Genomic DNA, 27,201 nt, shown 5'->3' with positions numbered 1-27,201 from the left:
TTTTATGTGAAATCTCCTGATTTTTAACTGTTGGACCATGCAAGCCGGACAACTTGCCTGCAAGTCAGTTATAGCCCATGGGTTGACAGTGTGTGACCTACGATAAACTAAAACTCAGTGCACACTTAAAAATAATTATGTATCCTTTTGTGTAAAATTGTAGTTAAGTCTAAACACCTGGTATCTTTGAAATTGCTTATTCTGTTCTTGTGACTTGGCAAATTTTATAGAGCCATCTTGGTTTTAAGGAAACTTTTTTAAACATTGTTATGAAGAAGTTACATATTTTTTAAGTTTTTTTAAATGTTTGACATGTTTAAGGATGACAGCTGCTACTGCTTTGAAGCCAAGTTATTTTCTACAAATTAAATTTTTATAGGTGTGTCATCAACATTTTAGCAAATACAGGAGGCCAGATTGTGTACGCGCATGTGTGTGTGTGGTTACAACATCTTTATACAAGAATTATGTATTTTAAGTGTTGGGCTTTTTTCAAAACAGTTTTAGTTGCATTTTTTAAATTTGTATTTAAAGGAAGAAAATAGTGTGAAAGGACAACCCTGGGTATTAAGATATGCTTCAAATCAAATACAAAAATAAGACGGTATTTGCAGTTTACCACAATAAAATCCATGGTCAACTGTACTTAAAGATCATCCTCCTTTTCTTCACCCCAGCTCCAGCAATTATCAGTGTACCATCAGATCCATTTCACATCATCTATCCACTCACCTACCCTGCCCTAGATTATTTTTAAACAAATCCTAGACATTCTGTCATTTCATCTGTATCATCAAATTCAATATTCACACATTTGGTTTTGTTCTTGTTCATCTTGTAAGTTTGATTAGAATTCATATAGGGTCCATTCACAGTGATTGATTATATCTCTTAAGTATCTTTTAATCTATAGGTTTTTCTCTCTAGCTCTTTGTCTTCTTGCAATTTTGTTGTTATATAAGAAACCATGTCTTTTTTCCTATAGAGCTTTCAACAGCCTGGATATTCATGAATATATCCCCCTGGTATCATTTTCTATGTTCCTCTATCCCTATATTTCAACTGATTGGTGGCTAGGTCTGAAGATTCTTTATATTGACTGTGTGCTTCACACGGGGAGGTATATGTCTTTTTGTGCTACTTTCAAAATTAGATATCATTTCCTAGATCCATTTTTTCATTGTAGGTGACAAAGCGGTGATACTGTACTTTATCAGCCCTTCTGTTTACTAACTGAAACATTTCAGTAAAAAGAAAATTCCCCTCATAACCATTTGGTTACTATGAAGTACTAATTTATACTAAAGGCAGAACAAGTGTTTGATTCATTCCTTTACCAGTTTTTAAAATCATGAATTTTATTTATTAAAATTCTCTAATGAATTTCGATATAGCACAGTAAATCAACATGTCACACACCTTAAATTTATACCATGTGAATTATGCCTAATAGAGCAGAGGGGGAAAGGACATAGGAGCCATCCTGAAGAAACACCCAGTGGCCAAAGATGTGATGATTTGATCATAGTAAGAGTAATAATTGAAGTGGATCAAGATACAACAAGTGTGTTCATATCTGTGTGAGTTTACAAAATACTACAAATGAAAAAATAGCTACTTTCTGGGGGTTGAAACCCATTACAAGACACAGTGTGACCAAAGAAGATGACAGCAAACGTACTTTTGGGGTGAAAAGGTTTATAACCCTGCTTCTTCTCCTAGTGGAAGGTTGAGCACTAGTGTCTCTGCCTCCGCCCAGAGCACTGGGCTGAGGTTTCTATATAGTGCAATAATAGTTTATTCCATAAAGGTAGCCTAGCAACAGGCCAGTTACATCATCAGGTGGTTTAAGTTCCATGAGAATCCTGGCAATAGGAACCCCAACTGGCCCACACAGCGAACTTGCCAGGGGCTGAAAGCCTTTGGCAAGACAAGTGGTGAAGTCCACAGTGTTCATTGATTACTAAGGAGAAAGAAAGGCTGCCCTTATGGGAGGGGTGCTTCAGCGGGCTGCCCATAGGAGGGGGCAGACAGCGGATTATCTGAGGGAAGCACAGGAGGAGGCACGAGAACGCCAGATGCGAAGAACTAAGGTGAAGGTAAGAGCTTCTGAAGACTGAGCTAGCATTGCTGTGAGGCACGGTAGAAAAGCTAAAGGTCATAGCAGAGAAGGCACTCGGGGCAGGGGAGAGAAAGGTGCCATCAGTCCCAGAAATGGAGGAGCTGGGGAAGGATGAAGGGGTGGTGCCTGAGGCACTGACCCCTCCTGTATTGAAAGCATACCCAGGGTTATGAAGAAAATAAAGACCCAGGAGTTGAAAGTTCCCCTAGGAGAGGAGCAGTCCCCTCATGGAGCACTCTATGCCCCACCCCTATAGTCAGGCTGAGCTGGTGGATTTGGGCTCCCGCTTTAGGCAGAAGCCCTCAGAGTCAATATCACCTTGGCTCCTGCATCTGTAGGACTTAGGGGTGGATGAAATTGTTCTGTTGGGATCAGAGATGGGAAAGCAGGCAGCGATTACAAAATGCACATCAGACCCCAGGGAATCACTCCCTCCTCAATTGGCTTATTGCTGCACTTCGTGCTGTGTGGCCCAATCAGGGTGATCTACCATCCTCTCCTGTTAGATGGCAGACATATGCTGAGCTCCAACAGGTGTTATGAGACCTAGGCATAAGAAATGCCATGTATAGTCCAGAGAATTATGGCCCATATGAAGAGATTTTCACTACTGGGTTGAGAAATACTGTGTTTCAAACACCTCCCATATCCGTCTTTGGGTCTCTAGTGGCCATTCTTTCCCCTCTCTTAGGCCAGCCCATAAGCAAGGTAACACGTACAGTAGCCAACTTAGGAGAGGTTGAAGCAATGAGAACACGGAGAGAAATAAGGTCTTCTCCTCACAAGAAAAACTTAAAGGATCCCATTAAGGTTACCAGGACCCAGATGTGGGTTGATTTAATACTGGCAGGATCAGATGAAAGGAAATTAGACAGAAAGTCAAATTAGATCTTACTAGTTCTATGGCAACATCTGAAACCAGAGCAGCAGTTCCAGCCATTAAGACCAAAGAGGCAGAGGTCAGAGCCAGAGCCACAAGTCTGACCTGTGTGTTTGCGAGACTTCCTGCTGGAGAGCGAGCCAACCTCACTCGAGCCCACACAGGAAGATGACTGGGGAACACAGTTTGACTGAGGGGAAGGTCAAGGTATCTGCACTGAGAGACCAGGGGGGAACAGGAGGTCACATGTGGAAATAGCTATCCATTGGTCCCCAGTGAAGTGAACATACAATGTGTCTTGGCTCTGTCGGACACAGGGGCTGAATGTTCACTGATTCATGGTAACCCTGAGCAGTTTCCCCGAGACCCCAGTATCATAGATGGATATAGGGATAAGGCTGAGTGAAACAAGCCCAATCCCTTTGCGAATACAGTGTCTACCCCAAAAAGAGCATACTGTGTTTATATCTTCTATCCCTGAGTATATTTTGGGGATTGATATCCTGCAGGATCTGTGGTTGCAGACCACTGCAGGTGAGTTTAGACTGAGAGGACGTGTGGGGAAGGCAGTTCTGAGGGGACATGGTAGACACCTGCCTATAGCTTTGCATGTGCCTTGGCGGGTAACCAATACCAAATACAAACTGCCTGGAGGACATAAAGAGGTCGGAGAAACTCTCCAGGAGCTGGAAAAGGTGGGTATTATAAAGCCCACTCATAGTCCTTTCAATTCCCCAGTGTGGCCAGTACAAAAGCCAGATGGCTCCTGGCATGTGACTATGGATTACAGAGAACTGAATAAAGTCATACCCCCTATGCATGCTGCTGTCCCCTCTATTGCAGGCCTGATGGATACCCTCAGCCATGAACTGGGAACATACCATTATGTGGTAGATCTTGCTAATACCTTCTTTTCCATTGACATAGAGCAGGAAAGTCAGGAACAGTTTTCCTTCACGTGGGAAGGATGGCAATGTACTTTCACCATCCTTCCACAGGTATACCTCCACAGCCCCACCATCTGTCACGGACTTGTAGCCCAGGACGTGGCTACATGGGAGAAACTGCCAGTGGTGTGGTTGTACCATTGTATTGATGCTGTCATGCTCACATAAGATTCTCTTTCAGATCTAGAAGGTGCAGCACGTAAACTGCTGCAACATCTACAGGAGAAAGGATGAGCTGTGAACAGTACCAAGGTTCAGGGACCTGGTTTGTCTGTCAGGTTCTTGGGTGTGATCTAGTTGGGTGAGACCAAATTTATACCAGAAGCAGTTATAGGTAAAGTCCAGGCTTTTCCTACCCCTACAACTGTAGCATTGCTATAGGAGTTTCTGGATTTTCTAGGCTACTGGAGAGTTTATCCCGCACTTGGCACAAATTCTGAAGCCCTTATACCAGTTGGTGTGAAAGGGCATCAGGTGGGACTATAATGAGACTTGTGCATCTGCCTTTACTACAGCCAAATGGGCAGTCAAGGCCGTTCAGGCCTTGAGTGTGATAGACCCATCAAGGCCCTGTGAGCTGGATGCACATGTGACTGAAGACGGTTATAGCTAGGGTCTCTGGCAGCGGCTTGAAGGAACTCGCCAACCTATTGGATTCTGGTCACAACTCTGGAAAGGAGAAGAGGTGTGATACACTTTGATAGAAAAACAACTGACTACCGTATATCATGCCTTGCTGGCTACAGAACCCATCACTGGAATGGCCCCGATAAAGTTAATAACAAACTCTCCCATCTTGGTGTGCGTGTGATACTGGACCCAAAAGCCAAGGAGTGGTGTGGCACAAACGCCCACACGGGCCAAGTGGGGTGCTTACCTACAGCAACGTAGTGCCCTCTCTAGTAACCCCTTGAGTGAAGATATCCCAATGCTTATTGAAGCCGGTGACATATACTAGTGGAAAGCAGGAAGAACTTGCTTTTAAACCATTAGTAGCCAAAAGTCCTTATCGGGAGGGAAGAGCCTCTATACCCGAAGATGCATGGTACACAGACAGCTCCAGCTGTAGGCAGCCCCCAAAATGGAGGGCCATAGCTTTCCATCCTAAGACTGAGACAATATGGATGGAAGATGGTGAAGGGAAGAGCAGCCAATAGGCAGAGCTGTGGGCCGTGTGGCTTGTGGTCAGCCAGGAGCCCTCCCCTATAGTTGTCTGCACTGACAGCTGGGCTGCCTATTAGGGTTTGACCCTGTGGCTACCAACCTGGTATCATGCCAACTGCCTGGCTGTTCACTGACCCCTTTGGGGACAAGAATTGTGGCAAGACTTATGGGCCTGTGGTCAGACTAAAATAATTACAGTTTACCATGTGACAGGTCATTTGCCACTGGCATCCCCAGGAAATGATGAAGCAGATAAATTGGCCTAGATACATTGGTTAGAAGGAAAGCCTGCCTCTGATGTAGCCCAGTGGTTACATCAGTGTTAGTTGCATATGAGGCAAAAGACAATGTGGGTTGTAGCCCGTCAGTGCGGCTTGTCTTTTTCCTTTGAAGAAGTTAGTAGAGCCCGGCAGGAGTGTGCCATATGCTCCAAAGGGACTTACACCAAGTTCCACAGCAGCATGGGAAAATAACTAAGAGGGGTATACCCCTCGTCAGGTGGGAGATAGACTATATTAGGCCTCTACCTGTGTCAGAAGGATATTGTTATGCCATGACTTGTGTGGACACAGCTGCTGGACTTGTGGTTGCTTTTCCTACCCATTATGCACACCAGCAGATGACCAAAAGAAGCCTAGAGTGTCTTTGCCGCCTATGGCCCACCACAGGTAATTGAGAGTGATCAGGACACCCATTTTACTGGACATACACTGCAAGAATGGGTGCCACAGCTGGGAATCAAATACAAGTTTCATGTGTCATACAATCCTACCGCAGCAGGCGTGATGGAGAGGCACAGTGGCTTGTCAAAATCCAGACTAAAGTCAGATACCAATAGTCTGTGGGGATGGTCAGTCTGCTTATGTACCGTGCTATGGCATTTGAACGAGAGACCCCTGAAAGGGAGACCTGGGCCCTGTAGACGTGTTAACACCTATGGCTGCCTCCCCTATGCAACTGCAAGTACAAACCAAGGAAGAATCACTGAAGCTGAGGTTTGTCCACCAGAATAATATCTTGCTGCCGGCACCAACTTCACTGAACCCCAGAGACTCCATTTAGTGGACCTGGCCTTGGACCTTTTGACACATGGACCAACCATGGCTGGCTCTCCTGGCACCTTGGGGACAAGGCCTGGAAGCTGGCCTCCTGTCTATTCCTGGAATAACCACAGAGTGGTCCCCAAAGACCACAGTAGTATATCCTGAAAGGCCAGAAGGTAGGAGATTCTTAGCGGGCAGTTTGTTTTATTGTTATGACCAGTGCATGAACCTCCAGTAGCACTATATATTGACCCTTCAGTAACCCCCACGGGGAAAGGAGTAAAAGTATGGTATACTAGACCTGGAAGGGACCCCCTTCCTGCTACAGTCCTATCACAGAATCACTCTCTTGCATGCATCCTACCTGATGGACAAGATTTGCCTACGTTGTTGTCATTAAAACATGTGTCTTATCAACCCTAAGGTCTTTGTGGATTAGGAACTTCCTCTGGCTTGAGGATTATTATAATTTTTTTGTTATTAGGAACCTCCTCTGGCTTAAGGATCATTATAATTTTTGTTATCTGTGTCAAAATCTTGTTGTATCTCAATTTTTGTTAACCTCTAAGTTGTTTTTATCCTATGTGGCTGTTGTGGAATCTGGTTACAGTGCTCCAGCTTTCTCGCACAGGGACCATTGAGGAAGATTGAGAGCATGTAGATTGTAAGGCAAGAATCCTTGAGGGGTGATGTCTTGCCAAAGGGTTTCAGCCCTGGGCAAGTTCGCTATAGATTCAGTGTGACCAAAGAAAATGACAGCAAAACATTCTTTGGGGTGAAAGGGTTATACCCAACTTTATTTCCAGGTGGCAGGTCAATCAGTAGAATCCCATTAACTCAGAGTGAGTCTGTATGCAGGAAGCCAGTCTCTGCCTCTGGGCCCCTTTGTCCGCACAGCCGTCTTCTAGGCCTCTGTCCTTGGCGCTGCCACCGCTCCAGCCTCTGCTCTGTTCTGCAGCCTTGCAGCCCTGCCACCGTGTTGCGCGCAGAGCACTGGGCTGAGCTCTTTATATAGAGTCAACAGCCACGTATTGCCCACAGGTGTGCAGTGAGCCAGTCAACCACGGCCAGGTGAGAATCCTGGCCACAGGAACTCTCATTTTATCTACAGGTGGAGTGTGAGGAAGTTAGGGTTCCTATGGCCAGGATCCCCACTGAACTTAAACCACCTGATGATGTAACTGGCCTGTTGTTAGGCTACCGCTTCCACGCCTTTAGGCAATGAGCTATTATTACACTATATAGAGAGTAACACCCAGTGCTCTGGTCGGAGGCAGAAATGCTAGTGGTCGAGCGCTGTGATAACAAACCGGGTAATAAACACTTTCACCCCAAAGCATGTTACTACTGTCATTTCTTTGGTCACATTGAATCCGTAGCGAACTTGCCAGGGTCTGAAACCCACTGGCAAGACAGACCCTCACCTCATATCTTAGAGGCTTGATAGACCTTCTTTTCTTCTAGGATAACAAGTTGCTCCAGGCCCACTTACACTTTTTTTTTCTGCTCCACACCTGAAACCAGTCATTTCTAAAAGCCCTGGTTTACTTAGGAAATGGTAGAGGCTAAAATCTGGGCATTTTTATTTACACTCCATGGATTGATCATTGTTTCTCATCCTGTTTTATGAGCAAAGCTAGAAAATATATGTAATTTTTTTTGTAGTATACCCTACCATTTATCTACGGGCTGAAGTATAAATACATATTATGTATTTACTTTTTGTTGTTGTTGTTATCATTAATCTACAATTACATGAAGAACATTTTGTTTACTAGGCTCTCCCCTTCACCAAGTCCCCCCCACAAACCCCATTACAGTCACTGTCCAACAGCGTAGTAAGATGTTGTGGAATGACTACTTGTCTTCTCTGTGTTGCACAGCCCTCTCCTTTCCCTCACCCCCCACTTTATACATGCTAATCATAATACCCCCTTTCTTCTTCCCCGCCCTTATCCCTCCCTTCCCTCCCATTCTCTGCAGTCCCTTTCCCCTTGGTAACTGTTAGTCCCTTCTTGGGTTCTGTGATTCTGCTGCTGTTTTATTCCTTCAGTTTTTCTTTGCTCTTATACTCCAAATATGAGTGAAATCATTTGGTATGTGTCTTTCTCTCCTTGGCTTATTTCACTGAGCATAATACCCTCTAGCTCCATCCATGTTGTTGCAAACGGTATGATTTGTTTTCTTCTTATGGCTGAATAATATTCCATTGTGTATATGTACCACATCTTCTTTATCCATTCTTCTACTGATGGACACTTAGGTTGCTTCCATTTCTTGGCTATTGTAAATAGTGCTGTGATAAACGTAGGGGTGCATCTCTCTTTTTCAAACTGGGCCGCTGCATTCTTAGGGTAAATTCCTAGAAGTGGAATTCCTGGGTGAAATGGTAAGTCTATTTTGAGCATTTTGAGGAACCTCCATACTGCTTTCCACAATGGTTGAACTAATTTACATTCCCACGAGCAGTGTAGGAGGGTTCCTCTTTCTCCACAACCTTGCCAACATTTGTTGTTGTTTGTCTTTTGGATGGTAGCCATCCTTACTGGTGTGAGGTGATATCTCATTGTGGTTTTAATTTGCATTTCTCTGATAACTAGCGATGTGGAGCATCTTTTCATGTGTCTGTTGGCCATCTGAATTTCTTCTTTGGAGAACTGTCTGTTCAGCTCCTCTGCCCATTTTTTAATTGGATTATTTGCTTTTTGTTTGCTGAGGTGCGTGAGCTCTTTATATATTTTGGATGTCAAGCCTTTATAGGATCTGTCATTTATGAATATATTCTCCCATACTGTAGGATACCTTTTTGTTCTGTTGATGGTGTCCTTTGCTGTACAGAAGCTTTTCAGCTTGATGTAGTCCGACTTGTTCATTTTTGCTTTTGTTTCCCTTTCCCGGGGAGATATGTTCATGAAGAAGTCACTCATGTTTATGTCCATGAGATTTTTGCCTGTGTTTTTTTCTAAGAGTTTTATGGTTTCATGACTTACATTCAGGTCTTTGATCCATTTCGAATTTACTTTTGTGTATTGGGTTAGACAGTGATCCAGTTTCATTCTCTTACATGCAGCTGTCCAGTTTTGCCAGCACCATCTGTTGAACAGACTGTCATTTCCCCATTGCATGTCCATGGCTCCTTTATCATATATGTTTGGGTTAATGTCTGGAGTCTCTAATCTGTTCCACTGGTCTATGGCTCTGTTCTTGTGCCAGTACCAAATTGTCTTGATTACTATGGCTTTGTAGTAGAGCTTGAAGTTGGGGAGTGAGATCCCCCCCCACACACACTTTCTTCTTTCTCAGGATTGCTTTGGCTATTTGGGGTTTTTGGTGTTTCCATATGAATTTTTGAACTATTTGTTCCAGTTCGTTGAAGAATGTTGTTGGTAATTTGATAGGGATTGCATCAAATCTCTATATTGTTTGGGGCAGGATGGCCATTTTGACGATATTAATTCTTCCTAGCCAAGGGCATGGGATGAGTTTCCATTTGTTAGTGTCCTCTTTAATTTCTCTTAAGAGTGTCTTGTAGTTTTCAGGGTATAGGTCTTTCACTTCTTTGGTTAGGTGTATTCCTGGGTATTTTATTCTTTTTGATGCAATTGTGAATGGAATTCTTTTTCCTGATTTCTCTATCAGTTCATTGATAGTGTATAGGAAAGCCACTGATTTCTGTGTGTTAATTTTGTATCCTGCAACTTTGCCATATTCCGATATCAGTTCTAGTAGTTTTGCAGTGGAGTCTTTAGGGTTTTTTATGTACAATATCATGTCATCTGCAAATAGTGACAGTTTAACTTCTTTACCAATCTGGATTCCTTGTATTTCTTTGTTTTCTCTAATTGCCGTGGCTAGGACCTCAGAACTATGTTAAACAACAGTGGGCATCCCTGTCTTGTTCCCGATCTCAGAGGAAAAAGCTTTCAGCTTCTTGCTGTTCAGTATGATGTTAGCTGTGGGTTTATCATATATGGCCTTTATTATGTTGAGGTACTTGCCCTCTACACCCATTTAGCTGAGAGTTTTTATTGTGAGTGAATGTTGAATTTTGTCGAATGCTTTTTCAGCATCTATGGAGATGATCATGTGGTTTTTGTCCTTTTTGTTTATGTGGTGGATGATGTTGATGGATTTTTGAATGTTGTACCATCCTTGCATCCCTGGGATGAATCCCACTTGGTCGTGGTGTATGATCCTTTTGATATATTTTTGAATTTGGTTTGCTAATATGTTATTGAGTATTTTTGCATCTATGTTCATCAGGGATATTGATCTGTAATTTTCTTTTTTGGTGGGGTCTTTGCCTGGTTTTGGTATTAGGGTGATGTTGGCTTCATAGAATGAGTTTGGGAGTATTCCCCCCTCTTCTATTTTTTCAAAAACTTTAAGGAGAATGGGTATTATGTCTTCTGTATGTCTGATCAAAATTCCGAGGTAAATCCATCTGGCCCAGGGGTTTTGTTCTTGGGTAGTTTTTTGATTACTGCTTCAATTTCTTTGCTCGTAATTGGCTTGTTTAACTTTTGTGTTTCTTCCTTGTTCAGTCTTGGAAGGTTGTATTTTTCTAGGAAGTTGTCCATTTCCTCTAGGTTTTCCAGCTTGTTAGCATATAGGTTTTCATAGTAGTCTTTAATAATTCTTTGTATTTCTGTGGAGTCTGTCGTGATTTTTCCATTCCCGTTTCTAATTCTGTTGATGTGTGTTCATTATCTTTTTCTCTTAATAAGTTTGGCTAGAGGCTTATCTATTTTCTTTATTTTCTCAAGGAACCAGCTCTTGGTTTCATTGATTTTTTCTATTGTTTTATTCTTCTCAATTTTGTTTATTTCTTCTCTGATCTTTATTATGTCCCTCCTTCTGCTGACATTAGGCCTCATTTGTTCTTCTTTTTCCAGTTTCGATAATTGTGATGTTAGAGTATTCGTTTGGGATTGTTCTTCCTTCTTTAAGTATGCCTGGATTGCTATATACTTTCCTCTCAAGACTGCTTTCACTGCATCCCACAGAAGTTGGGGCTTTGTGTTGTTGTTGTCATTTGTTTCCATATATTCCTTGACCTCTATTTTAATTTGTTCGTTGATGCATTGGTTATTTAGGAGCATGTTGTTAAGCCTCCATGTGTTTGTGAGCCTTTTTGTTTTCTTTGTACAATTTATTTCTAGTTTTATACCTTTGTTGTCTGAGAAGTTGGTTGGTAGGATTTCAATCTTTTTGAATTTACTGAGGCTCTTTCTGTGGCCTAGGATGTGGTCTATTCTGGAGAATGTTCCATGTGCACTTGAGAAGAATGTGTATCCTGTTGCTTTTGGATGTAGAGTTCTATAGATGTCTATTTCATCTGTTCTAGTGTGTTGCTCAGTGCCTCCGTGTCCTTGCTTATTTTCTGTCCGGTGAATCTGTCCTTTGGAGTGAGTGGTGTGTTGAAGTCTCCTAAAATGAATGCATTGCATTCTATTTCCTCCTTTAGTTCTGTTAGTATTTGTTTCACATATGTTGGTGCTCTTGTGTTGGGAGCATATATATTTATAATAGTTATATCCTCTTGTTGGACAGAGCCCTTTATCATTATGTAATGTCCTTCTTTATCTCTTGTTACTTTTTTTGTTTTGAAGTCTATTTTGTCTGATACTAGTACTGCAACACCTTTTTTTCTCCCTGTTGTTTGCATGAAATATCTTTTCCCATCCCTTGACTTTTAGTCTGTGCATGTCTTTGGGTGTGAGGTGGGTCTCTTGTAAGCAGCATATAGATGGGTCTTGCTTTTTCATCCATTCTATTACTCTGTGTCTTTTGATTGGTGCATTCAGTCCATTTACATTTAGGGTGACTATTGAAAGATATGTACTTATTGTCGTTGCAGGCATTAGATTCGTGGTTACCAAAGGTTCAAGGTTATCTTCTTTAGTATCTTACTGTCTAACTTAACTCGCTTATTGAGCTGTTATAAACACTGTCTGGTGATTCTTTATTTCTCTCTCTTCTTATTCGTCCTCCTCCATTCTTTATATGTTGGTTGTTTTATTCTGTGCTCTTTTGTGTTTCCATTAACTGCTTTTGTGGGTGGTCGATTTTATTTTTTGCCTTTAGTTAGTGTTTGGTTGGTCTGCTTTCTTTGCTGTGATTTTATTTTCTCTGGTGACATCTATATAGTCTTAGGAGTGCTCCCATCTAGAACAGTCCCTCTAAAATACCCTGTAGAGGTGGTTTGTGGGAGGCAAATTCCTTCAACTTTTGTTTGTCTGGGAATTGTTTAATCCCTTCTTCATATTTAAATGATAATCATGCTGGATACAGTATTCTTGGTTCAAGGCCCTTCTGTTTCATTGTATTAAATATATCATGCCATTCTATTCTGGCCTGTGAGGTTTCTGCTGAGAAGCCTGATGGGTTTTCCTTTGTAGGTGACCTCTTTCCTCTCTCTACCTGCCTTTAAAACTCTGTCCTTGTCCTTGATCTTTGCCATTTTAATTATTACATGTCTTGGTGTTGTCCTCCTTGGGTCCTTTCTGTTGGGATTTCTGTGCACTTCCATGGGCTGATTGATTATTTCCTCCCCCAGTTTGGGGAAGTTTTCAGCAATTATTTCTTCAGATACTCTTTCTATTCCTTTTTCTCTCTCTTCTTCTTCTGATACCCCTATAATGTGCATATTGTTCCTTTTGGATTGGTCACACAGTTCTCTTATTATTGTTTCATTCCTGGAGATCCTTTTATCTCTCTCTGCGTCAGCTTCTATGCATTCCTGTTCTCTGGTTTCTATTCCATCAATGGCCTCTTGCATCTTATCCATTCTCCTTATAAATCCTTCCAGAGATTGTTTCATTTCTGTAATCTCCTTCCAGATGTTATCCCTTAGCTCTTGCATATTTTACTGCAGCTCCATCAGCATGGTTATGACCTTTACATTGAATTCTTTTTCAGGGAGATTGGTTAGGTCTATCTCCCCAGATTCCTTCTCAGGGGAGGATGTCTGGGTTAGTCTGATCTGCATCAAATTTTTCTGTCTTTTCATGGTGATAGAGGTTGTTGCAGGAAGCTGGTGTGTGTGTTGGCTGGGAGAACGTCCCTTCTTGCTAGTTTGTGGCCTTCCTCTCCTGGGAGAACAGCGACCCCTAGCAGCTTGTGCAGGTCGGCTGCGTGCAGACGTGGTTTTTAATTCTTGCTCGGCTGCTGTGAAAGAAGTTCTGCCCTGCTGCCTCAGGCTGCTGCTCCAGTATGGCGGAGCGGTATTGGAGGGGATATGGGCCGGAGGCTGTTTATCTCCGTGAGGGGCCTCCAAGCTGCACTGCCGCCCAGGGGTTTAGGGCACCCGAATTTCCCTGGGATTCCCAGCTGCTGGGCTAAGTGTCCCAGGACGTTTCCATCCAGCTGTGGGATCCCTGTCCCTTTAAGTCTTTCAAAAAGCACACTTTTTTCTTTGTCGCAGGGGTGCTGGCTGCAGGGACCCACTCGCAGGTTTTACTGTCCCGTTTCCCTAGTATCCAGCACCCCACGCACTGTGTCTGCGCTCTGGTGCGGATGGCTAGGGCTGGGTGTTTAGCAGTCTTCAGCTCCCTCTCCCTCCCGGCTCCAACTCCTCTCCTCCCGCCGGGAGCTGGGGTGAAGGGCGCTCGGGTCCCGCCAGGCCGCAGCTTGTATCTTACCCCCTTCATGAGGCGCTGGATTCTCCCAGGTGTTAATGTAGCCTGGCTGTTGTCCTGTGTCTTCTGGTCTCTCGTTTAGGGAAAGTTGTATTTGTTGAATTTTCAAAAATATGTATGATTTTGGGAGGAGATTTCCTCTGCTCTACTCACGCCACCATCTTGGCTCCACCATCCTCATCTGTCATTTTTAAATGGTAGTTTTTACTTTTAAAGGGTAATTTAAATGTCATTTTTAATTATATGTCCTTCTGAAGTCTCATCAAAATCATTTTTTCAAGAATGCCACAGTTGTCAGAGGCATCAAATACAAACAAATAACTTTACTGCACAAACATTATAATCATAGGACTGCTTTATGATCAGCCTTCTTGATTCCAATAGCTATATGAGTTATGTAATGGTATACCTCCATTATCCTACCAGTAAGAGAAGAATAATGCAGATTTGTAAAATTTTGAGATCCTTGAACAATAAGTGAAATTGCTATACTACTATTATTTTTGAAACAGTACATATAGAATTATAACTACTCTGAATTTGTGTTAACTTAATGAGTTAAATGTATGAGTGAGGCTCTAATTATTTATAAATCCCAACCTTTACTTGGAAGTGGGGATAATTCCTAAGATACTTTAACTTAGCAACGGCTAACACATCCTGTGTTCCAAGCACTGTTCTGAGCCCTTTCAGCATGACGTATTTAATCTTCATAACAACTTCGTAAGGAAGTTTCAGTACTCCCTCCTTCCTACAGAGGAGAAAATGGAGGCCCAGGGTGTTCCCTTGCAAGTGCTGGAACCAGGGCTGGAGCCCAGCCATCTGGACTCCTGAACACTCCCTTGGCCACCGTCCTGCCCTGCGGAACACTTCCCACGAAGGTCCTCCCTGCCTTCAGAATTGACCATTCCACCATCAGACGTGTGCAATTAAACGCTAGTCTCTGACTGAAGTATTTAAGAATGAAATTATATCATGTCTAGGATTTGCTTTAAAATACTCCACGAGGGGCAGAGATGAAACAGATTATTTCACCAGAAACTATTGAAGCTGAATGCTAAGTACATGGGATCCATTCTGCTGTTCTCCACTTTTGTGTACGTTTGAAATTTTTCATAATAGTATGGTTTCTTTTAAGTTACTCTCTATGTTAAACTTAAAAGTTCTATAGTGTTCTAGAAGGTCATGTCTTTAATTTTAGTTTTTCTTGTGTTTAGTGATAATTTTTGGTATGTTCTCAGTGATACTCAGGTATTTAACTGGAATTTCTTCCATCATTAATTTTTTAATAAATTACTGCTATTCAATAGTGTTTTTAGTATTATAACAATGAAGAAAACATTCATTTTCAGAATCCCATTAAGTTCTATACTTTACAATATGTAAATACTAGCTTTTTTGAGAGGGCTCAGTTTTGTCCAAACTTGTTTAAAATCATTACACCTAAACACACATTTAGTATAACCTGATTTTGTTTTTACAGGAACCAAGCAATAAAAGAGTTCGACCTTTAACTTGTGGTACATCCTTGGCAAATTTAATCTCTCCTGTGAGAAATGGAGCAGCCAGATGCTTTGGTCATAGAGTACAGGTAAGGGGGAGTGGGGCTGGCGGTGAGTAATGTAGTGAGGAGGATCTTTTCTAAAAGCCTAAAATTGGTATTTATTTCCTTGAGATATACAAACAGGTTTGCACTCTTGCTAAGCATAAATTTCCCTTTGGAATATGCTGGTAATAAATACCAGAACAATATATATCTAATCTCACTATATTAGTTTACATCTTCTATCAAAGCATGATCTTGGATAGCTTTTATTTCTAAAAAGTAGTTTTGGCTGATAATACTTTACAATGATAGATTGAAGCTTGGATAAATGCCTGGAGAAATTCTCTGAATTTCATTTTCTAATTTGTCAATTTTTTCCTAAGAAAAAGTAGAATAATTCCTGTGTCCTCCAAAGCTTTGCTCTTTTGTTCACCTCTTTTATTCTTCTGTTTAGCCATTTACACGACATAGTGACAGCAGATCCCCAGCCTCTGCCCAAAAGTCATCATGCAGATTGACAGTCCCAACACCTGCCAAAAGGAGAAGTAGCGTCCTGTGGTCAGAGACGTTAGGCGTCAACACGAGAGAGTCTTTAACTGCCCAAGAAATCAAACGTCAGGAGGTAAGCTGCCATTCAGTAGCGAGACCATATATATTGGCTTATACTAAAAAAAGTAGTACCTGTTTTTTAAATAGGTGTTTTGCCAGAAGATTAGCAAACTAATGCCTAAGGCAAAATCAACTTGCAATTTTCTATTTGACAGTAATTCTTAATACATGCTAAGCAACAGTTTGTAATTGGTGGGGTTCATCGGATTGAACTCTTGATGGGGTAAAGTTATAATACATACGGCACTATATAAAACATTGAGACTCCATTCTGAATTTTAGTTTTCAGACTGAGACAACTTTAAAAAGGACTGTTTGAAACATCAGTTAAATAATGGTGAATATCAATTGTACATAATTTTCCTTTCTCGGAGGAAGGGATGGTGACTTATGATTTTGCTTCATTTTTCTTAGGCAATATATGAAATGTCCCAAGGTGAACAGGACTTAATTGAAGATCTCAAACTTGCAAGAAAGGTCAGTGTATAACTTTTTATCATACACTCTGGTTTTTAGACATTATATTTAACAAATTCTAACATAGTTTTCTTTTTAGAAGCAGAAAACATCTACTAGTGAATACTTTTTTTTTTACATGCGCTTTATTAGACACATCTTCAAACATGAATTTCAGTGAGAGAGTCTTTTAGGGGGATTAGCAAACATATACTTTAATTTCTTCTATGTTTTACAGTAGAATCCACAGTAGCTTTTGTACAGTTCCTCAAACTTGCATTCAAGTACAGATCTCTCATAATGTCTTCTTTGCTTGATCTCTCTGTGTGACGCATTTCTCCCCCTCTGATAGGCTTACCACGACCCCATGTTAAAGTTGTCTATCATGTCAGAAGAGGAGCTCACACATATATTTGGTGATTTGGATGCTTACATACCTTTGCATGAAGGTGAGATACGATACTTAATTTTCTTTAGAATCTTGAACAGCAGGAATACAAATAAGTTTAAATCTAAACTTCTAATTTAGTGCTGAATTATTTTTAAAATAAACCTATTCTTCGTATTTCTGCTTTTTTATGCTTCAGATTTGTTGGCAAGAATAGGAGAAGCAACCAAGCCTGATGGGAGAGTGGAGCAGATCGGTCACATTCTTGTGAACTGGGTATGTAGTGAGTATTTTACTCCAGATAGTTTTTCACAAGTACATGCCACACTTGTCATTGTAATGAGTATCAGAACCACTTGATCCAGGAACTGGATTATAAAAAGAAATAAACAAGGCATTAAAATTGAACAAATTTTTGTAGCTACAAGAACTTACAGTCTCTGTGTAAAAACCTACTTGATGAATGATAACAGTTTTGTTTTAAAAATATGTTCCTCGCACAGAGTTCTCACATTATATGCCATTAATTTTCTGTTTCATTCTTTCAGTTAATATTTGAGTGCCTGCCAGATGCTTGGCACTGTTGTGGGAGGGATCACTGGGAACTGAGAGATAAAAGGCAGTCTCTACATGAATAATCTAGTGAGGGATAGTCCAGTAAAGAAACAGTCTGTAGGTTGGTGATGAAGGTGATACAGGAAGGCTACGGTGTCCTGGGACTAGAGAAGACTAGCATCTAACTAGTTGGGGAAAGTAAAAGTCATGAGTGTTTGGTTGAATTTAGCTAAATTAGGGAAATTAGAAAAGGGTGTTTGGTGTTGGCGCAGAATACTCTGCTCCCCCTAATGTCACCTGCAGGACAATGCTCATAGCTTGTCAGCTTTCCAGAACAGCTGTGAGCTTTATGTTTCATGTTCAAAAGCTTACTAATGGACTGACCATAGCAGGAACTTACCTTACTTTGTTTTCTCTTCTCACTCTTCAGTTGCCAGGCTTGAATGCCTACAAAGGCTACTGTAGTAACCAGCTGGCAGCCAAAGCTCTTCTTGACCAAAGGAAACAGGACCCAGGAGTCCAGGACTTTCTCCAGCGATGTCTTGAGTCTCCCTTCAGCCGAAAACTAGATCTGTGGAGCTTCCTCGATAATCCCCGAAGTCGCCTAGTCAAGTACCCTTTATTGTTAAAAGAAATTCTTAGACATACTCCAGAAGACCACCCTGATGTTCAGCTTCTGCAGGAAGCTGTAAGTAGTCCAACTAATGATTCTTGTGTTTTCCAAATTTATACATTAGCTTGTCTAGAAAGTTATGCAGTGCTGCTCCCAATTATGCATAGTGACTCAACATCGGGAGGTGTTTGGTGGATGTTTTAAGCACCCCATATGCTCGTACACCACACACTGTAATAAAGAGGCAGGACACAATCTGTATTAATATTCTAATCAAAAGACTGGATTCTGGTCTTACCACTTCCACTAGCGACCTGGAGAACTTTGGGCAAATTACCTAATTAGGCTGAAACTGTTTCTTCATCTGTAAAATGACGGGACTGGCTGAATTAACTGATTTCAAGAGTCCCTTCAAGCTTTAAAATTCTATCATTTTGATGTGGTGTTTAACCCTGTAGTGAAACTGACTACATTATTCTGAAAAGGCTCCATCAGTTTTTTGATAATTTTTAGATATTGATAATACAAGGAGTTCTCTCCGATATCAACTTGAAGAAAGGAGAATCAGAATGTCAGTATTACATCGACAAACTGGAGTATCTGAATGAAAGGCAGAAGGATCCTCGAATTGAAGCAAGCAAAGTATTGCTTTGCCACGGGGAGCTGAAGAATAAAAATGGACATGTAAGTGTATCTTAGAGCTAATAGGAAATGAGCCATTGCTTCCCTTTCTCACCCAGTTTGTTTCCACATAGATTATGAAGCAGGTTGTAAAATAAACTCATCAAATAGTGAAAGAAGGTTACTGGTTTTTGTTCTCTGTTACCAGCTTTCATAACGCAAACATTTGGTTTCTGTCTTTACAGAATAACTTAAATGTCTCTGGAGAATCAATAATATTTTATTTTTTAGTTTTGGAGCATAAATCAATTGGCTAGCATTACTAACCAGATTTCCGCAGCAGACTAACTGGAAGCAAACTTACTTTTAGAATTTTAATTGAAAAAGTACCTTCCAGAGCTGAGTATAAGCATGAGTGGTATTTTTTGTTTCATTATTTGCTTTTCAGAAGCACAATTAATAAGTTGAGGTTCTTTTTGGAAAAAGATGAGATCTGACGTCTCTGATTTATAGTTAGTCCCAGCTGTTCTATAAAGACTTAAATTTGTGTGGGGCAAAGCAGAACCATTAACATTTTTACCAGCTTGCATTGTTTAAATCCTTACTTTGTTATTAAACTTTGGTGTACAATCCTGGCCTTTCCAGGCATGTTCCTACTGCTAGGCCTTTGTGGGGTGCAGTGATTACTCAGCTGCTACCTCAGCTAATGTTATACGCCAATGAAAAGTTTTTATAGTCTGAGATTAGACAGGCTCTCCAAGCAGAACATGCATAGCCTTAGAATCCTCCTGTTTCTGAGGTCATCTACAAGGGGAATCTCAAATAAATGTGATGAAATCAATCATGTCTAAATTCCAATCACTTAAAATCACAGGGTTCCATACTTAGGAAGTATTTGTTTCTCATTTCTGCAGAAATTTTACATTTTCCTATTTCAAGACATCTTGGTTTTGACTCAGCCTGTTAGACGAAATGAGCGTCACTCTTACCAAGTTTACCAACAACCAATCCCTGTCCATGAGCTGGTCTTGGAAGACCTGCAGGATGGAGACGTTGGAATGGGAGGGTCCTTTCGAGGGGCTTTCAGCAGATCACATAAAGGTAAAAATACAAATTGTAAAATTGTTTAAATTAACAAACTCAGAACCTAAGTGAATTTAGTGTTAATCTTTAAAAATTCTGTCTCAGAATTATATATAAGACACATTTTAAAATTGACACAATTCAACACCCCCCAAAAAAGTCTGATTTAAAAAATGAGAACCTGAATGGACATTTTCTGAAGATGTACAGGTGGCCAACAGGCACATGAAAAGATGTTCAGCATCACTAATCATCAAGGATGTGCAAATCAAAACCACAGTGAGATATTACTTTACACTAGTCAGAGTAGCTAGTTTTGAAAAACAAATAACAAGTATGGGCAAGATTGTGGTGCACTGCTGCCGAGAATGCAAATTGGTGCAGCCTCCATGGAAACAGCATGGAGGCTCCTCAAACAGTTACAGAGAGGAATACCATATTACCCAGAAACTCCACCTCTGGATATGTAACTGAAGAAAACAGAAACACTACTTCAAAGAGACATGTGTACCCCTATGTTAACTGCAGCACTATTTACAATAGTTAAGATATGTGTCCATCAGTAGATGAATGAATGAGGAAGATGTGGATAAATGTGCAATAACTCAGCCATAGAAAAGTATTAAATCTTGCCATTTGTGACAGCATGGATGGACCCAGAGGATATTGTGCTAAGTGAAAAAAGAGAAAAACAAATAGCATATGATTTCACTTCCATCATACAGCGTCTGAAAAACAGACAAAACAGAAATAGGCTCATTCAGACAAAGAATAGGTGGTTGCCATGGTGGGGTGGGGTAGTAGGCAAAATAGGTGAAGGGGATAAAGAGGTGCAAACTTCCAGTTACAAATTAGTCACAGACTGAAGGTACAGCATGGGGAAAATAAAAGAATTCTGTGTCCACACAGAAAATTACAAATGAAAGGATTCCATTGTCCTATAGCTGCTGCTGTCATCAAGTTGTGCTCTGACACCAGTAGGTGCATCTAATAAATAATGTCCTAAGGCTTTATTTAATGCATCCAGCCTTAGGACATTATTTATTAGATGCACCTAATAATTTCTGTACATGTACAGAAATTCCAGCACCCACACTAAGATTATATGACCACTTTATCTACACAAACTGTTTTTAAGTCTGATTTCCTTTCTTTTTTCCAATTTTTATTTTCCTAGCTAAAAATATCTTTAGAGTTCGCTTCCAAGACCCCTCTGCAGGCCAGTCTCACACTCTGCAAGCCAATGATGTGTTCCACAAGCAGCAGTGGATCAACTGTATTCGAGCTGCCATAGCCCCTTTCCAGCAGGCCACCAGTCCAGCCGAGCTGCAGGGTTTGCCCCAGCTCCATGAGGAGTGCGTCGAGAACAACCCCTCCACTGGGAATGTCAAAACCCAGAGAAGGGCGTCTACAGCATCCAGTGTGACTCAGGTCGAAGTTGATGGGGACGCTTCAGCGTGTGTCTCCCCTGCGTGCACCACAGACGACATGAAGAGTGTCAGAGCGCACCGAGCACAGCCTGGCTTCCCAAAGCCAAGGGACAAATCTCCATTGGGTGGCGAACGGAAAGAGACTTCAGTATAAAGGAAGTTGTGTGTATTACTGGTGCAGAGTCTGTTTATTTATAAGTGTATACAGTTTGGGTTTTCTTGTAAGTGAGCATGGGAGTGTTGCAGGGTTACTTAATACTAGTCTTAACATTTTCTGTTTTGGGTTCTTTTTGTTTCTTTTTAATGGCAGCTAAAGATACATATACAGATTACTGTTAAAACTGCAACCTTCTTTTTTAAGATATATTCTCATAATTCGGAACATGGAAGCCTGGTATTTTTAATCAAATGAAATATTTATGGAATGGGTTTCTTCTTCATTCTAAATTCATCAGGACTTTCCAATAACTGCCTATTGTGATATTTACAGTATCTACCTAACCTTAAAATTTTGCAAATACTGGGACTTTACCAGTGTTTCTTTGATAAACTGCATGTGCAGAATTTGAAATTTAACATTGGCTCCTAAAATCTACACAGAATACAGGTGTGTAATACATTAGAATTTGTAGTGAAACGTAAGTTCCTTTTGAAAGAAAGTATAAAACTTTATACAGATTTTCCATTTTATCAACTGGAATACTTTATATTAGTTTTTCTCACTACACATTCCTCATTTTCATTCCCTTAACCTGCCAATTATTTATTTATTTTTAATTATGAAGTAGTTTTTAGTATTTGCTTTATTCATTTATTTTTTACTTTGACACCTTTTCAGATTGGTAGCCTTTATTTTTCCCCCTTAATAAAAATGTGTACATATGTGCATATATATATGTCATGCACATACATATATATATATTATATATATATATACATACATATATATATATTATGTTTTTTAAATCATATTACCTTTATCAACTGAAACCAAGCCATACTGTTTTTGAGCCAATTAAGAAAATTGCAATTTTTCCAGTGTAGCATTGCAAGGTGGTGAACACACATGAACTGACTCGGTGTATTCCGGACTACCGAAAGAGAACCACCTTATGGGTTTTGTTGAGAGCTTTAGTGTTGTCTGAAAAGCAAGAGGGGAGGCAGTTGGCTGCTAATACATAAAAAAGAGGGAAAAAGAGAGTACTTTGGTCTTAAGGTAAAAATGTCTGGTTGTGCTAGAACATGCAAGAAGATAGTAAAAGCTAAACTTGAGGGTGTATAGTAAGTTATAGAAGGCTTGGGGAAAGTGAATTTTATTTGTGTTGGTTTATAATACCTGCAAATAATGAGTTTGAAAAGAAGCAGGTGTGTTGAAAATCTGACCATATTATATCAATTTTGGTGGATTTATTCATAAGAGGGAAAAAGTAATGAACCTTTTACTGTAAAATATTTCTGTTCAAATGTATCATAGTCTTTAAGTGGAGGACTAAATGCTCTGTCATGGCAGACTTATAATGTTGATCATTCAAGGAAATGTTGACTATGCTGTGAACTATATTTGGCCAGCGCAAGTTAAAATGGAGAAAGATTGTAAATAGATCAGTCCAAATGACTTCTCTGTATAAATGAATTATACAGTTAAAAAAGCACACACATAATCAGCCCTTAAAAGCTTCTTGGCTGGTGGATGTTTGGGAGACATGTGCCAGAACGTGTTGGTATGGCAAAGGAGGTCATGCCAAGCCTCACGAGGGTTTAAAAATCATAAATACTTAAACCTTTGAAATTCATTGGTGAGTAAGAGAAAGATTCAATTAAGTCAAGTTTTGTTACTTATTAAACCATTTCGAAAGCAGTATAGTCAGAAATAGTAATCAGATTGAAGAGGGGTGAACATATAGCCACTTTCTGGATAAACTTGTAAATCTAATAGCAAAGTATCCTGATTTGACTAATTTAAGGTTGTAATTTAGGGATCTTAGGTTTCTGAGTTTGGATATTCAAAGTCAATTGTGTAGATTATACCAATGTTCTGATCAGAAGAATCAGAAAGCAAGTTTCTAACCTTTTCTAGAGATGTTATATAGATTATCATTCCAGAATTACCTTGATCATCTTCTAAAGTTACATAAGCAAGTGTAGTTCAAAATGTTAATGGAATGATGATGTATCAAAAATATTCCTTTGATTCACTCAAGGGAGAAATTAAGACCCAGACACTCAGTGATTATATGGAATGAACATTCTTCAGAAATTGCATCTGTATTTGAGAACATCTGATGATCTGGCCCATAGTTCTCTAATCTGTTCGGGCATCAGAATCACCAAGGGTGCTTCAAGAAAAGGTCTCAGGGCTTCATCCCCCTACACACCCCCATTTCACTGAGTCAGTAGCTTGGGGGGTAGGAAGCAGAGGGCTGTTGATTCATATGTGTAAACATTCCGTCCTTGGGTCAACATCTGGTAATCACTGATCTAACCAACAGCCATTATTGCACCCTTGTCAAACCACGTCAGGGTAACCAAACTGAGCAGGGGAAGGTTTTCCTCACAGCAGTAGCCCAGCTGATCAGTGAAGAAGGAATGACAGAACATCATTTTGTAAGCCCTCACGAGCACTTGGACCTGGGTGTTGGTTCATATGGAATGCGAGACACGACGTGCCTCCTGATGCAAGTGCACACTGCCACCTGAGCCATCTTGCCAAGAAAATCAGCCTGAATTGCTTCTGCAGGAAACTTGAAGACAAATGACATTATTTCTTCAACAAAATAAAACCATAAAAGAGAAACATCTATGACTTAACAGATATACCAAACAATTGCAATGTATGGACTTGGCTCCTAAAACAAACTTTTATATAAAATAAAACAATCCAAAAGTACCCAGTATTGACTGGATTTGCAGTCCAGTAGTTAGTTTTCATGTGTGATGGTAGTACTATGGTTACAGTCCCTTTAGAGGCAAATACTGGAACATCAGTGGATAAAATTGTATGCTCTCTGGGATGTCCTTCAAATAATGGAGCAAGAAGAGCATGATTCGGGGTGAAAGTGAAACAAGATTGGCCGTAAATTAAGAATTGGTGAATCGAGATGAGATGTAATGAGAATTCATTATATTTTCTGCATCTTTTTGTATGTTTGGAACTTCTCATTTAAAAAAGTTGAAAAGGAAAAGAGCTTATAGAATCTCCAGTATCTGTAAAGTTTCCAATCTCTCAACCTCCTAATTCCCCAAACCCCAGCCATCACTTTTCAAACTAAAGGCAGAATGTTCATCAAATACAGCAGCATTTGCTATCTACCACCGCACAGAAACTCAAACCTCTTGCCTCAATTCGATGCTCATACTCTGTCTCTTACAGCTTGGCAATCGTTTAATTCATATGACCCCTGTCCATCCTCTACTTTCCTTTTCCCTAAATCTCCCTCCGTCTGTCCCCTGATCCTTGGCCCGCCCCTTTTCCTCTAACACACACTCATGCTGCCCTTGGTGAGCCGGGGCTGGGTGGCAGCAGGTATGTTCCCGCTCCCCAGTGGAGCAACCCCGTGCAGCCCGACCTGACAACTTCCAGCAAGGGCCAGTGTGTTAATGACATGCCTGTTTCTTAGGGAGGAGAAACCATTACAATAGTGTTTGTGCTATTGAGGAGACCAGAAGGTAGGCAAATTAACTACATTCAAAGAATTCGGATAATCTCCCGCAGAAGTCAGATTTTTCCACTGCTGCTGCCTCTCAGGGAAGAGCAGGTTTTTGATTCCCTTCTGCCCTGGACAAAACAGATGGATGAATCAAGTTAGGCCTAGAGACTCAGAGCATTTACTCTCATCCCCTCTTTACCAGCTACAGCACCTAAAATCTAAAAATGTCCAGTGACTTGCCCAAGGTCATACACACACTTGGTGTGTGGCACAGCTGGGAATAAAGGCAGCTATGTGCCAGGCCTGTGTGTGTGCCACTGAAGGCACTGCCCCAGCTACCAGCCTGCTGTAAAGTTTGTCTTAGTTCACCTTCCTTGTCAACTTCTGCAGATAGACCTTGAGGATGAGAATATTGTGGATAGGAAATAACAGGGACAGTCATACCTTCCCCCACTGAGTAGGCAGCTGGTAACACCCAGATCTTTAGACAGCGCTACAGAAACATTTCATTCTGTTTCCAGAAGCTAAACGCTTCTCAAATTAGAAACCAAAAATCAGAGTTCTTTCCATCTGCTTGAGCCCTTACACTTTTCAAAGCAAGCGTCACTTTTACAGGGACTCTGAGATGAGCAGAATGTGCTCTGTTTTCCTGGCTGTACAGATGCAGGCTCAGACTGTAAGCCTTACCCAAGGCCACAAAGCTAGCAGTTCACAAAGATGGAACTAGACACTAGGCTCCGACCCAGTGCTCTTTTCCCCTCTCACTGTGTTCATGATGGGTCCCCCAAGTTGTGCAGGTGGGAGGGGAGTGTTTTACAGCTGGGCTGTACAGCCCAGAGGGGAGGCTGGCAGCGGGCATCCCTCACAGCCCTACAGTGTGCACTGACCCGTCCCTTCCAGGACAGCTGGTGGGCTATTTCTGTGTGAAATGGAGGAGAGTGGTGCAGGGTTGGCAGAAGCAGGGGTGAAGGGGAATGGATTTGACTCCCTCTTTCCCTGGTTTAGATCATTGGAGGGTTGGGCCGGACTCTGCAGCCCATTGCGGGAAGGATGCTCCTGCACCCCCTGGCTTGCCCTGAGAAAGCCTCAAATTAGAGACCAGTGTGGTCCAGCCCTGAGACTACAGGGTATTACTGAGCACCGAAAGGAAATGAGCCCTCAGCCATTACTGGCATATACTGAACAGTTCCAACTCTTTGACATTCTGGAAAAGGCACAGCTGTGGGGACAGTAAGCAGGTCAGTGGTTGCCAGGGATGGAGTTCAGAGTGGGAGGGAGGAACAGGCAGACACACAGGAGTTTAGGGCATTGAACCCATAATGGCAGGCACATGTCATTATGCACTTCTCCAAACCTACAGAATGTGCAACACCAAGAGTGACCCCAGTGTCATGGCCTTTGGGTGACAATTAAGTGTCCATGTAGTTTCTTCAATTGGGACAAATGTACCATCTGGTGGGCAGGGTGGACAGGGGGCTTTAAGAGAGGGGGGACAGGAATGTCTGGGAAATCTACACTTTCCACCTAATTTAGCTATGACCCTAAAGCTGCTTTAAAAAATAATGCCTGTCCCTCATGAGCAGAGGATGGAGCAAGTGCAGGACCGAGGAACGAGTGTGACATTATCAGCAGCACCCCAGTCTGGGTGGGGAGAGAAGCTCCTCGTTGCTTTTGGATCCCCCACTCAGTTGAGTGTCAGACTCTGGCCGAGGCCCACGGCCTTTGCATCTGCCCCTCCTCATCTCTGCGTCTGGTGGGACAGGCGCCAGGCTGCCTCCCCTGAGGTCAGGCACAGGGCCCCACCTCTGCCCACCACACAGTGGCCCCGAGCTGCAGCTCCAGCCCTCCCCCCAAGAGGTCTGAGCCATGAGATCTGAGGGCCAGGCTGCCTCTTTTGTCCAATGCATTTCTCTCTCCCCTCCAGGCCCATCCTCTGTAATTCAAACTGTCAGTTGAACATGACAGGAGAGGTTGGCGTCTGTCCTCCCTGCACTGCAGGAAACTGCTGCAGGGCTGGGAAACATTCTGTTATCTGACATCGTAAGTTTGCCAACCATCAAGCACAGACCCTGGCAGGCCCCCAACACGCCCTGCCCACCGGGCCTGTCAGGGTGCTCTTAATCTTGGGTGGTTTCCAGGTGAGAGCTCAGCCCTCAGCTCCCCATGCAGCTGTCCAAAGAAAAATGTAGCATCTGTGATGATGGGGAGGGAGAAGGAGGAAGACTACAGGCGTGAGGGACGTCATGAGGCAGGGGGCAGGCTGGTGGGCCCAACGGACTCAGTAGATCCTGTGGGAACAAGGCACAGGGCGGAACTGCATCCCTGTTGTCGACACTTTTGGGTGCACGGGTCAGGAGGGAAGCACCCATCCAGCACAGGACCTGTGGCCCAAAGTAGTGTGTGATTCCAACCACAGGACAACCCTTGCTGACCACGCACAAGACAAACAGCACATTA

General features: G+C 41.7%; 1 pseudogene; it reads left to right on the top strand.

The window, feature by feature from the left end:
- Window positions 1-21,426, top strand: part of LOC118923911 (neuroepithelial cell-transforming gene 1 protein-like) — a 52,671-nt pseudogene extending 31,245 nt beyond the window's left edge.
- The last annotated feature ends 5,775 nt before the right edge of the window (window positions 21,427-27,201 follow it).

The sequence above is a fragment of the Manis pentadactyla genome, chromosome 3 (assembly GCF_030020395.1).
Source record: "Manis pentadactyla isolate mManPen7 chromosome 3, mManPen7.hap1, whole genome shotgun sequence".
Classification (NCBI taxonomy): Eukaryota; Metazoa; Chordata; class Mammalia; order Pholidota; family Manidae; genus Manis; species Manis pentadactyla.
Note: the sequence above shows the minus strand (reverse complement) of the source record. Positions and strands in the feature narration are given on the sequence as shown.